Source organism: Gopherus flavomarginatus, chromosome 20 (genome assembly GCF_025201925.1).
Source record: "Gopherus flavomarginatus isolate rGopFla2 chromosome 20, rGopFla2.mat.asm, whole genome shotgun sequence".
Taxonomy (NCBI): Eukaryota; Metazoa; Chordata; order Testudines; family Testudinidae; genus Gopherus; species Gopherus flavomarginatus.
Window position 1 is genome coordinate 4,610,091 of NC_066636.1, and position 13,142 is coordinate 4,623,232.

Sequence of the window (13,142 nt, forward strand, 5' to 3'; positions counted from 1 at the left end):
GCACACCGGCTCTTGCTGATATGCTGAACCGGGGCATACCGGCTTACTTTCACCTCTGGCCTCAGGCGATCAGTGGAATTACACTGGTAGCATCTTTTGGGCTCTTCTGCTTTTACAGAGATTTGGGATGAGTTACCAGTAGAGGAATGTTTTGGGGTAAAGTATCAGAGGAGTAGCCGTGTTAGTCTGGATCTGTGAAAGCAGCAAAGAGTCTTGTGGCACCTTATAGACTAACAGACGTTTTGGAGCATGAGCTTCCGTGCATCCGACCCATGCATCCGACGAAGTGGGTATTCACCCACGAAAGCAATTGCTCCAAAACGTCTGTTAGTCTGTAAGGTGCCACAGGATTCTTTGCTGCTTTTACAGATCCAGACTAACACGGCTACCCTCTGATACTAAGCTACACATACACTCTGTGAGGTTCCTCTGGTGTTATCTGGACTGGTGATCTGCTAGGTTACTCCAATCCTTAACTCTGGGAGCCAGTCTTACTCTGCTCTGCTGTGAGAACCCCACTCCTGGGCTGTTCACACACAGCCTCTGCCATGTAAGCTGCTCCTTGGATTGTGCAACCAAATGACACTAGCCAATATCTCCAGTCCCAGACACAACCACAGGAACCTCCATCTTGCAGTGTCCAGTTATGCCCGCTGGACGGTGCAAGCTTATATGAGTTTGTCAATTTAACAAAGAAATTGATATGTCCCAGGTATGTTATCCCAAGGGGAGTCTCTGACATGCTTCAAACCAAACGCACTGCTTCAGGTAGAATACACAAACAAATTTATTAACTATAAAATATTTTTAAATGATTATAAGTCAAAGCATAACAAGTTGGATTTGTTCAAATGAAATAAAAGTAAAACACATTCTAAGCTGATGTTAACACTTTCAGTGCCCTTGCAAACTTAGATGCTTCTCACCACAGACTGCCTGGTTGCCCTTCAGCCAGGTTCTCCCCTTTAATCAGCACTTCAGTCACTTGGTGGTGATGTCTGTAGGTGGAGGTGGAAGAGAGAGAGCATGGCAAATGTCTCTCCCTTTTATTATGTCCTTTCTCCCCTCTTGGCTTTGCCTCCCCCCCGACTTCAGAGTCAGATGAGCATTGCCTCATCGCAGTCCCAAACTGACCAAAGGAAGGGGAATGACTCACTGGAGAGTCCAACAGATCCTTTGTTGTTGCCTAGGCCAGTGTCCTTTGTTCCGGTGAGGCTGGGCTGGGTTTGTCCCATACCTGCCCTGATGAGGTGAGAACTGCCCCTCTGCTCTTGGGGAGTTTTTGCCTGTGCTTGCTCTAAGCCATAAGGGCATACAAGGGGAGGGATAGCTCAGTGGCTTGAACAGTGGCCTGCTAAACTCAGGGTTGGGAGTTCAATCCTTGAGGGGGCCGTTTAGAGATCTGGGACAAAAATCTGTGTGGGAATTAGTCCTGCTTTGAGCATGGGGTTGGACTACATGATCTCCTGAGGTCCTTTCCAACTCTGATATTCTATGATTTTCAGCCTCATAACTATATGCATGAAATTACAACCTATAACCTCACTATAACAATGCTCAGTGCATCATGAGCCTTCTGAAGATGCCCAACCTGACGAACTTTGCATTAGATACCACATAATCATATTACAATGATGAACATGGGGGTGTAGGGTGTTCCCACAAGGTTCAGAATGTCAGAATACTTAAACTCAAAGAAAAGGCAGCAAAATACAAGCTTGCCCAGGACACCTTTTTCCCCCTAAGGCTGGCCCTGACCATTCCAACCGTGGAGACAGGTGGATGCTGTCAGAGACAAGCAGCCCGAGCCACTGACGTACTCACTGGAGCAGCCCAGCAGAACCCGGCAGACAGCACCCAGCGAGAGTCACAGTCAGGAAATGGGGGACCCGCACAGGCAGTGTGGCCTCCTGAAGCCTGCTCTGAATCTCAGTTGCTCCTTTAGACCCACACGCACAGGCAGCCTGTGAGGGAACTGCTGGCTTCTCACCATGGGCTGTCACACCCATCAACGGTAAAGATGGTGGTTAAACGGCTTGTGACCACAGCATATCCTGTGGCAATGGAACCCTTCCTCCAGGTGGAGTCAGCAGCAACAAGGGCCGGGTTCCATATCCAGGGGTCCCTCTTAACAACACAGGGCAGAGCCAGCTCAAGCCCCCACGCTGGGGCAGGTTGTGCAGAAGGTGACGTTGGTCTCTCCATAGATAATACTAGTGGTTAAAGCTGGTGGGGCTGAAAGCCAGGACTTCTGGGTTCAGTCCCCAGCTCTGGGATGGGAGTGGGATCTAGTGGTTAGAGCTGGTGGGGCTGAAAGCCAGGACTCCTGGGTTCTCTTCCTGACTGTTGGGGTGACTTTGAGTCACTCAGTTCACAGCTTTTGTGCCTCCATTTTTCCATCTGTAAAATAAATTGTGATGCTTGTTTATAACCGCAGCTAGGATCTCGGGGGTCCCAGGGGAAGGGCGGCTGCAGCCAGGAGCAGGGGCTGGGGCTGCAGCTGGGATCTCTGGGGTCACTGGGTAGCCAGGGATGAGAGCCTGGGCAGCAGCCAGGATCTGTACCCCAACTCTGTTTTCCTTTCACGACTCATCACAGCTGACTTACCCGTCACCACTCGGTTTTGGGGGGCATCACCCTGAGCTGCCTCTTCCCGTGATGTAATTTCTAAGTATCTGTCTGGTATCTCAGAAGTGAATCTGGCATTAGAGAAGGCTCACGAGAATGTTTCACTAGAGCAGTTTAAAGTTGAGGGTCCGGTTAAAGCCCTAACTGAAGGAAAGGGGTCAGTCTTGGTAAGTGATGGATTGTTAGCAAGTGAAGTTTGGGAAAGTGAGCCTGAAAAGGGGAAAAACGATTGGTTTAAAACAGCTCAGTGCAATGAGACTCTATCTGTGGAGAATAGCAGTTTATCTGTCAGGAGTGGCAACTTGCCTGTTAAAGAATCTGTCTCACTTTGCAGGTACGTGTCTGAAATCAGCTATGGGTGCTGGGACAAAGGAAAGGATATTTCCCATCATTTGTCTGTGTCACCCAGACTTGGTTCTGGATACAACTAAAGCCCAGAAAGGAAGTGGTCCTAAATTTGTGTCTGCTAGGAACAATGACATTGTAACTAGGTTGCATCCAGTTAATGTCATAAATAAATCCCAGGGACCGAGCGAGTCTGGTGCTTCTATTTTGTCTTTTGCTAGTGTGTTGCTGGGTAAAGATATGACAACTATGTCTGGTCAGCGTAATATCATAGCCAGGACACAAGGAAAGCATAAAGGTAATTTGACTGTTACCCACTGACAGTGTGGAAACGTAACCAGGAGGAGAATGCTTCTAAACTTTTGACTATGAAGTCTAACAGCTTACCTGAAAGGGGCTTGTGTAAAAATCCTCCTGATGGGCCAGATGTAATTATGGATGTAAGTGAAACTCAGGAGTTTGGTGATTTGTCTGTTGTGCCAAGGTCGGTTCTGGACATGAATAAAGCTCAGAAAGAATCAGTTGCAGTGCATGATATGGCAGAAGGAAAGGAATATCTGTGTGAAGACTTTGAAGTCTGTAAAAAGTCAATAGCTGTGCGAAGGAGGGGCAGAAAGGAGTTGTTTCCACTGGGCCACTGTTGATAGTAAACAGTCTCTCTTCTGAGGAAAGTGTGTTAGTGCTTAATGGCCCAAGTCTTTCAGATGTGTATGGATCCACTGGCCTTGCTTCAGAAAGACCCAGTGTGGGGAGCTTTGAGGAGATTTCAGATGGAATAAAAATTATTAGGGAGTTTAAACAGCCCTATAAGCTTGACCAGCTTGTTGGGGAGACAGTGTTGTTGGAACACGAATGTCTCCATGCTGATTGAGTAAACAGTCTGTATCTCAGATTCAGAGGGACGACCGGACAGCTGAATCTGCAGAGCAGGAGGACACTTGTGCAGTTAATCTCTCGAGAATACAGGGGATGGCAGGTAAACTCTCATCTCTAGATATTTTGGATATGTCTTGTAGTCTCTTAGTGGACTTGACATTTAATGATTCCATGTGGAAGAAGAGGTTGGTAAGGGGAGGACAAAAGAAACTTCAGTCTAACGTGCTAGTGAAAATGGACGATATCTCTTTAGTGGCAGAGTCCAGCCTTGGAATTGGTGAAGGCTGAGGATCTGATGGGCTAGTATCTGTGTTAATGCTAATTACCTGACTGACTGGAGGGAGAAAGATTTGCCTGTAGCTGTTCACAAAAAGGACACATCCACCCAGCTAATGGATTCTGTTAAGCAAAAGAGCTCAGACTGTGACCCTCCGGAACAGGGAGAAAGGGGAAAAGATTATTATGCTAATGGCAGCCACAGGTTAACCCTAAAATACCAAACGACCAAGGAAGAGTTTAAACTAAAAACCTACCTTAAGGAAAACCCTGGGGTCAAGAAAAAGCTACAAAGGTTCAAAAGGGGCATTGAACAAGCCGACCTACCAAAGGATTTGTCTGAACAGAAGGCTTGGCATGACACAAATAACTGTAAATGTGCACGTGATAGAACTGATGTTCATATTATTGCTAATAATTGTAACTAGCTTGTTGCTGATACCAAAAACTGTAAACGTGTACAATGATTATAACGTGGGCCAAAGCATGCATCAGTAATTTGGCCTTACAAAGAATTCAGTGTAAACACAGCTCATATCAACGTTGGAAGGTCCTTAAGGTGTATCCAGGAGCTCTAATTTTGCCCTTCCACACCAGCCTCATGTTGTGGGTGTGACACATGGCTAGAAAGGGTTAAACATCCTGCAGAATAAACGACTCAGATTTGACCCTTTAAGACATGTGGGTTGTGTTCTTGGGTATTTGCATGTATATGGGTAATGGTCAACAATGTAATCAACGGTGCCTGTCTATGCTGTATTCTGATAACTCAGAGATCAAAAAAACATCCTAGCATTTAAATGAATTGTAAACACGGGATACCTCTGTATTCATCTGTCTTTGAAATGTATAGCAAATCATCTGTGAATAGTGGAGGAACAAGCAAATGGCCTTATGATAATTTGTATAGCTAAATACAAGGACCTCCTTCAAAGTCTTCCTAATTACCTTTTGTTCTCCGAGGAACTCCAACTGACAGGAAATTGTATAAAAGATCCTTGGGTCCTGATCCCATTCATTTCAGATGTACTTGAGGCTTCATACAGGGGAAGCTTAGGCCATAAGCTTGGGGGGAAGGATAGCTCAGTGGTTTGAGCATTGGCCTGCTAAATCGGGGGTTGTGAGCTCAATCCTTGAGGAGACTGTTCAGGGAACTAGGGCAAAAAACCTATTTGGGGATTGGTCCTGCTTTGAGCAGGGGGTTGGACTAGATGACCTTCTAACCCTAATATTCTATGATAAGGACTGAAATCCCAGTTCTAAACTGGAACACCCTGCAGTGACATTGGACTATGAACTATTTCTGAAGGAACTCTTTGAACCTACAAAGCTCAGTATCTCTGCTATGAATCTGAACCTCAATGAATTCAACTCATGTCTGTAGGTATATTGATCTTTTAACTGTACTGTCTCACTTTTGCTTTTTAATAAACTTTAGTTTAGTTAAGAAGATTGACTGTAGCATGTAGTTCGGTAAGATCTGGAATATTCAGTAACCTGGGAGGTAATGTGTCTGATCCTTTGGGATTGGTAGAACCTTTTCTTTTATATGATGAAATAAGATTTTCAGAAATCATCATATTTGACTTAGGTACCTGCATGGAGGCCTGGGGTTGGGTCACTTCAAGGGAACTATGTTTGGATTTTGGAATAAGCAGTGAGGTAATGAAGCTGTTATATGCTGGCTTGGTAAATCTAAGTATTGGAATATCCACCAACTTTTGGGGGATTGTCTTCCCCATTATTTGCAGTTCACCCTAATTGAGTGACCACAGCTGGACCCCACTGGTACCCAGATCACAGCGTCCCTGACTCTGAGGGGCATCTGCATGCAGAATGAGAATGTCTATTGCTGCCATGTCACCTTAGGGCTGGGCAGGACTTTGCAGAAGAGACAACTTAGAGTGAATCAAACCAGCTAGATCCAGGTCCAGGTGGCAGGGGATTCTGGGCATTAAGGAGTACCAGCAAGTTTGAGGGAAAGGGGAGCCCGCAGTTGGCATAACAGGAGCTATGAGTCAGAATGAGGGGAATGGGTCAAGGCAGGGGTGTCTGAGGAGCACAGCACTGGGTTAGTAGGAGATCTGCAGGTGGGAACTGATGGGCACTGGCAGAGCTGTTGGGGCGCAAACACAGGGCTGGAATAACAGTGGGCTTCAGGCCAGGAGGGACCTGGCAAAGCTGGGTAGGAAATTCCTCTGGGCTGTGTAACTATATATACTAAAAAAATAACAAGAGTGCTTGTGGCACCTTAGAGACTAACAAATTTATTTCAGCATGAGCTTTCGTGAGCTACAGCCCACTTCTTCAGATGCATCTGAAGAAGTGAGCTGTAGCTCACGAAAGCTCATGCTGAAATAAATTTGTTAGTCTCTAAGGTGCCACAAGTACTCCTGTCCTTTTTGCGGATACAGACTAACACGGCTGCTACTCTGAAACCTGTTATATATACTAATTTCATGCTGCTCAGCTCCATGCTGTAACCCGCATCTGACCATCCGCCATTCATCCCTGATGGGCCACAGCCTCTTACCCTGCAGTTCTGTGGACAGATAGCCCAGGGCGTGCATGGGATGGGAAGATGGTACAGGGACAAGCATGACAGAGCTCAGCAATATGTCAGAGTCTGTGGACTCTTGGGGCCTTTACACCCTGCACAGCGAGCTGGCCGTGCCCGTGGGGCAGCGCACCAACCTCACCGTGCTCCTGGTGACAGCACCCGGGGGGGACACCCCTGTGCAGCACATCACAGTGGCAGCAGGGCCCGATGAGTGGGAGAAGGGGGATGGGAATTGTCCAGCCAGTGCAGGGCTTTGCCCCACAGCAGGACATGGGGAGGGGATTAGCGGCTGAGCACAATTTAACCCACTGTCACCCCCCAGTGGCAGAGTGGAGTATTGCTGCTCAGCAGCCCTGAGTTTGGGCTTCGTCGCATTGGCCCAGATGGGAGGGTGACACACTGAGCCTGGGGAGCTCGCTTCGGGTCTCAGGCCCTGTTCACAGGAAGCTCTGGGCTCTCCCTTGCAGGGCAGAGATGAAGCTGGAATTGGCTGCTGATGGCCTGTCTGGGCGCCGTGACCCTGTCTGTGATAGTGGCTGTGTGGATCCTTCGCCCTCCCAGCTGTGGGACTTCAAACGCTGCTCAGAGAGTCGCTTCGCTGGGATGAGGAGGATCCTTCACCTTAGGGCTCGGGGTGGTTTTTTGCACACAAAGAAATATAAGATTCTGTGTTAAATGAAAAATACGTTTATTTAAAATAAATTATTTAAAAACAATTGTATTTTGATCCTCAGCACAGTGCTCCTGCTTCATGCACAGCTCAAGACAACCTGCAAACGAGTTGCTTTAATTATCTTTTTTTCTTCCATCTGATGTGGAAAGGCCTGCAAATGGATCTCCCACCCCTCCCTGAGAAGTTAGAACTGGTTTTGATGGAGTCCTGCCAGGGGTTCTCTGGGTTGTGTATTGGCATCTAACACTTGAATTGAAGGCATTGGGATGTCAGCCCTTGACCAAAGTCTCCCCCTCTACCCACCGCCTAACCTGTTTGAATGACCCTGAGAGTGAGAGACAGAGATGGGGGTCAGAGGCAGCTGCTAGGGATCCTGACCACTCAATACCCACTATCAGGACCCAAGCTACAGGGTGCAGGTTGAGGCCGGTGTCTGGGCTGGAGGGGTTTGAGTTTAGTGCGGAAGGCCAAGGCCAGGAGCAGCCATCGGTACCAGCGTCATGCCATAGGGTGAGCACAGAGCTGACGTCGATGGGCCAGGTCAGAGCCAGGTGAGTCAGCCGAAGGGCACTCGTTGAGCAGGGGCAGGGCGAGGCCTCAGAAAATGTGCAGAGGACTAGGAGGAACCCAGAGAAAGGCTGGTTGAGGGTCTCAGGATAGGGCAGCAGGGTCTGTTTGCAGCAGCAAGCCAGTGGATCACCTAGGCCCTAGGGGCGCAGCCAGTCTCCAGCTTGGCCCAGGCCGCTATTTAAGGCTCATTGGGGATGGCAGTAGGCTCCACCAGTCAGGACATCCGTGGGCAGGACATGCAGTGGTGCTTGAAGAGACAGGGCTCCCAGACTGCTGCTCCCTTCTTCACTAGCGGTAGGAGTGTGGATACAGTAGCAGTCCAGAAGCCAGCAGGCCTGGTTCCAGGTCACAGGTAGCATAGACACATGGCGGGGGGTGGGGGGGGCAAAAGCAGGCCTCACCTGGCACATTCCAGTCTGGGAAGTGGGTGGGGGTTCCTGTCCTGCTGAAGTCAGTTTGAGTCAGCTTAAAGCAAGGTGGGGGGGGGTTGTACCTCACTCCATTAGGGAGCAGCCTGCTTTGTCTCTCGCTGGACTGGGTTCTTGCGTGTCAGGGTCCTGGAGTCTAAGCAATAAAGTCATGGGACGTGGTAGCCTCCCAGTAGGAGGATTTCCTGTTTTGATCTAACATCTCTGTGTGCACTCACTGGGAACGTAACGGGCCACAGAAGGAGCCGGATTCTCACGATGGATGTGAGGGAGATTCCCACACCTGAGCCATTCTGTTTAAGTGTCAAACCAAAGGAAATGTCCCAGATTGAGGTGTCAGTAAAAGAGGTTCTGGAACAAACTGATAAATTAAACAGTAATTAGTCACCAGGACCAGATGGGGAAGTATTCACCCAAGTTCTGAAGGAACTCAAATATGAAATTGCAGAACTATGAAGTGTGATTTGTAACCTATCATTTAAATCAAATTCTGTACCAGATGATTGGAGGAGAGCTAATAAGATACTTATTTTTAAAAAAGACTGCAGGGGTGATCCTGGCAATTACAGGCCAGTAAGCCTAACTTCAGTATAGGGCAAATTGGTTAAAACTATAGTTAAGCCCCTTTGTATTCAGTTTAAACTGATTTTTACCAAAAAAATCCCAGGTTTTACAAAAAGCATTATTCTTTTCTTTTTTTTTCTGATTTTCACCCTATTTTTGTATCATTTAAATATATAAAAATAACTTGTTTTAGTAGGAAAATACAATCCATGGCATGAGAGACGTATTACAATTATACATTAGTCTGTGTGTATATGCAAAGACAGGGCAGGAATAAATGGTCAGTTTTCAGAATGGAGAGAGGTAAATAGCAAGAGTACCCCTGGCATGGGCGGTGAGTTATATACCCATGTGGTGCCTGGGCACCAGCAATATTCAGAGTCCAGGGACCCAGCTCCACCAATGTTTGGGGCTGGGTCTCCCCTCCAGCCCCACCTGCCCCCCCGTGCCTCCCTCGAGTGTCCCCCAGCCCCATCTTGCTGGCCTCGTGCATGTCCCGGACCCCAGAGGGAGCAGAGCATCCCTGTCTCTTCTGTGCAGCTCCTCGCTGCCTCCCTGCAGAACTGCTGCTGCAGGGTCCTGGTGCCCCCCTATATCAACCGCCAGGGCAGACTGATTGAGCCTGCACTTCCCCCTCAGACCCTTCCCTTTTCCAGCGGGACTCTCCACCAGCACAGCCCCCACCCCCAGTCACTGCTCCTGCCCCATGCTGGGCAAGGAGGCAGCCCCATCCCCCACCCCCAGTGAGGCTACAGTTGGGGCAACACAGGGGAGGAGGCGCACGCAGCACCCCCTGGCACCCACCACGGGGACGGCGAGGGAGATTCCTGGACCTGAGTGGGGCCCAAGGAGCACACGCAGTGACAGTGGTGGGGGTGAGTGTGCTGCTGGGGGGGAGCTGCACCCCTCACCTCCTCCCCCACCCAAACTTCCTCCCAGTGCCTGCACCCTGCACCCCTCCTGCACCACAGACCTCCTCCCCCACCCAAACTCCCTCCCAGAGCCTTGGGCAGGAGTGGGGCTGGAGTTTGGGCAGGACGGAGTTTGGGCACCACCAAAATTTCTACAAAGCTGCTGCCCATGCCCCCTGGGTTCTGTACTGGGACCAGTGCTGTTCAAGATATTCATGAATGATTTGGATAAAGGGGTAAACAGTGAGGTGGCAAAATTTGCAGATGATATAAAATTACTCAAGATAATTAAATCCAAAGCAGACGCGAAGAGCTACAAAGGGATCTCACAAAACTGGGTGACTGGGCAACAAAGGGACAGATGAAATGCACATTGGAAAACATAATCCCAACTATATATACAAAATGATGGGATCTAAATTAGCTGTTACCTCTCAAGAAAGAGATTTTGTTATCATTGTGGCTAGGTCTCTGAAAAATATCCTCTCAACTTGCAGCGGCAGTCAAAAAAGCCGACAGAATGTTAGGAACCATTTGGAGAGAGAGAGACAATAAGACAGAAAATATCATAATGCTACTATATAAGTCCATGGTACGCCCACACCTTGAATAATGTGTGCAGACCTGGTCGCCCCCATCTCAAAAAAGTGATATTAGAATCGGAAAAGGTATGGAGAAGGGCAACAAAAATGATTAGGGGTATGGAACAGCTTCTATATGAGGAGATTAAAAAGACTGGGACTTTTCAGCTTGAAAAAGACAACCAGGGAAGGATATGATAGAGGTCTATAAAATCTTGACTAGTGGAGAAAGTGAAAAAGGAAGTGTTATTTACTCCTTCACATAACACAATAACCAGGGGTTCCCAATGAAACGAACAGACAGCAAGTTTAAAACAAACTAAAGGAAATACTTCTTCAAACAATATATAGTCAACCTGTTTCAGAGTGGTATCCGTGTTAGTCTGTATCAGCAAAAACAAGGAGGAATCCTTGTGGAACCGTGGAACCTGTGGAACTCCTTGCCAGGTGATGTTGTGTAGGCCAAATGTATAACTGGGTTCAAAAAAGAACTAGAGAACTAGATCAGTTGCTGGAAGATAAGCTCATCAATGGCTATTAGCTAAGATGGACAAGGATGCAACACCATAATCTGAGTGTCCCTAGCCTCCCTTTGCCAGAAGCTGGGACTGGATGACAGGGATGGATCACTTGATGGTTACATGTTCTGTCCATTCCCTCTGGGACACCTGGCATTGGGCTGACCCAGTACGGCCGTTCTTATGTTCTAAGGTTCTGCAGTCTAAGAAATCGAGCTGTATAATGTTGCAACTTTCCAGCTGCATATTTAAAATTTGATCTAACTTCTCCATGTGTGTGTGAGTGTGAGTGCGTGCCTGGAAGAGAGCAGGCTCAGCTGGAATTGGGACATAGGCAAAGCCCGCCCTTCTCTCAGAGGGGAGTTCACCCTCCTTGCAGACCAGATTGCCAGGTCACAGCACCCCCCATTCCCTGTCATACTGACCTCCAGCAAGACTAGCTGGATTCGGCGCCTGCTCCAGGGTCCTCTCCAGAAGCGGGGTGGGAGCCAGCTGGTGAAAGCAGCCAGAGACACAATGTGGGATTCATATAAGCAGGGGCCGCACTGCAGGCAGATAGGGAGGGGATAAAGAGAACAAAACCAACTTATCCTTGGCCTCCTGTGCCAGTTTGAATTAGGGTTGCCAACTTGGTAATTCCTGACAACTGGACTCCCAAGGCCCTACCCCCTTCTCCAAATCTTCCCCCAAGACACTGCCCCCACTTGTTCCTTTACCCCCTCCCCACTGCCCCACAGAGTGCCCCGCTCCCTGGGGAGGGGGAAGAATGGAGCCAATGAAGGTCCCATCAGACTGGGGCTGGTTCTGAGCTGCAGCTGGGATGAACACCAAAGCAGCCCCTGGGGGAAGGGGTGATGTAGGGAGCTCGTTAGCTGGCGGGTGGGTTCTGTCACCATGTTTCCTGTTCATTCTGGGAGGCTTTTACCTGAAGAATCCTGCGGGTGCCAGGGGGCTGCTGGCTCCTCACTGACCCTTGGGGCGGGGGGTTGATTGGCCCTCTCCCAGCACCAAAAGAATGGGACCCTAAGACTAACAGTCCCCGGGGCCAATGGGGAGAGGCCAAGACTCCAGGCCAGCCTGTGAGCCTGAGGTGCCTGACAAGAGGGGCAGAGCTAAGGAGAGCAGCAGCCAGAGGGGCAGAGGATCAGCTCAGCAAGCCAGGCTGGAGGCAGAGCAGCGGCAGCAGCACTGAGGCATTGTGGAGCTGGAGCTGGGGCTGGCGCTGGAGCTGTCCAGAGCCGACTGCGGTGAGCAGCTGGGGAGAGCGAGGGGGACCCTGGGTAGGGGGCCCAGCACAGGGAGATGCCCCCAGCCAAGGGACCTTGCAGGATGGATGTGGAGGGGGATTGTAACCCTGACGGGAAGGGCTGAGACTGGGCAGAAGAGTCCTGCCACCCCAAGCCTGAGAGCATGTGGCCACTGCCAGAGCAAGTGTCTGACCCGCAGCATCTCTGCAGCACTGCCAGGGCCTGGGAAGGGGCCTGGGACGTGTGAGGAACGAGCTGTGAACTTTCCTTACATCTCAGAGACGCTGATTGTGATGTCCCCATGCCACGGAGCAGAGTGACAGGTTTTCCTTTCACCTTCCCATTTTTTCCTTAATTTTTAATTTGTTGCCGTTTAATAAATTGCATTTGCTTTGAACTGTATGAAATGATCAGCGGGTCAGGGAAACATCCAGTGCAGAGAGAGAGCACCCCAGAGTGGGGACACCCTAGCCCCTGCCCTGTGTGACCACAACAAGGTTGGGGATCGAGCCCCAGGAATCCTGGACCCCGGCTTGTTGGGTTACGAGGACTCTGCCACACAGGAGATGGAAGGTGAGTCCCAAGGTCAGGCAGGCCTCTGGGTAAAGGGAGAGGGAGCCAATCGCACCCGGGTAGTGTATAAACCTAGAAAGTGCCCCACAATTGCAGGGCCATTTCCCCACTTACACAGGCTTGCGTAGGATGGGCTGGGGAGTGGCTTAAAACTGCCACGATCCCTGCAGACTACAGCTGCAGACTACAGCAATCGCAAAGGCTGCTCAAAGTTACCCTCCCTACTTCAGGAAGTCCTATGAGGCTTTGCAGGGGAGCAGAATCACCCTGGTCATTCCCCTTCCCGCCTCTGTCCTGCCGTGCAAATCCCCTCATATCCCCTTGCTCCCTACACAGGGGAAGGGTGCCCGTCTGGTGCAGATCAGGGCAGTTCCCCAGGGGAGCAGACACAG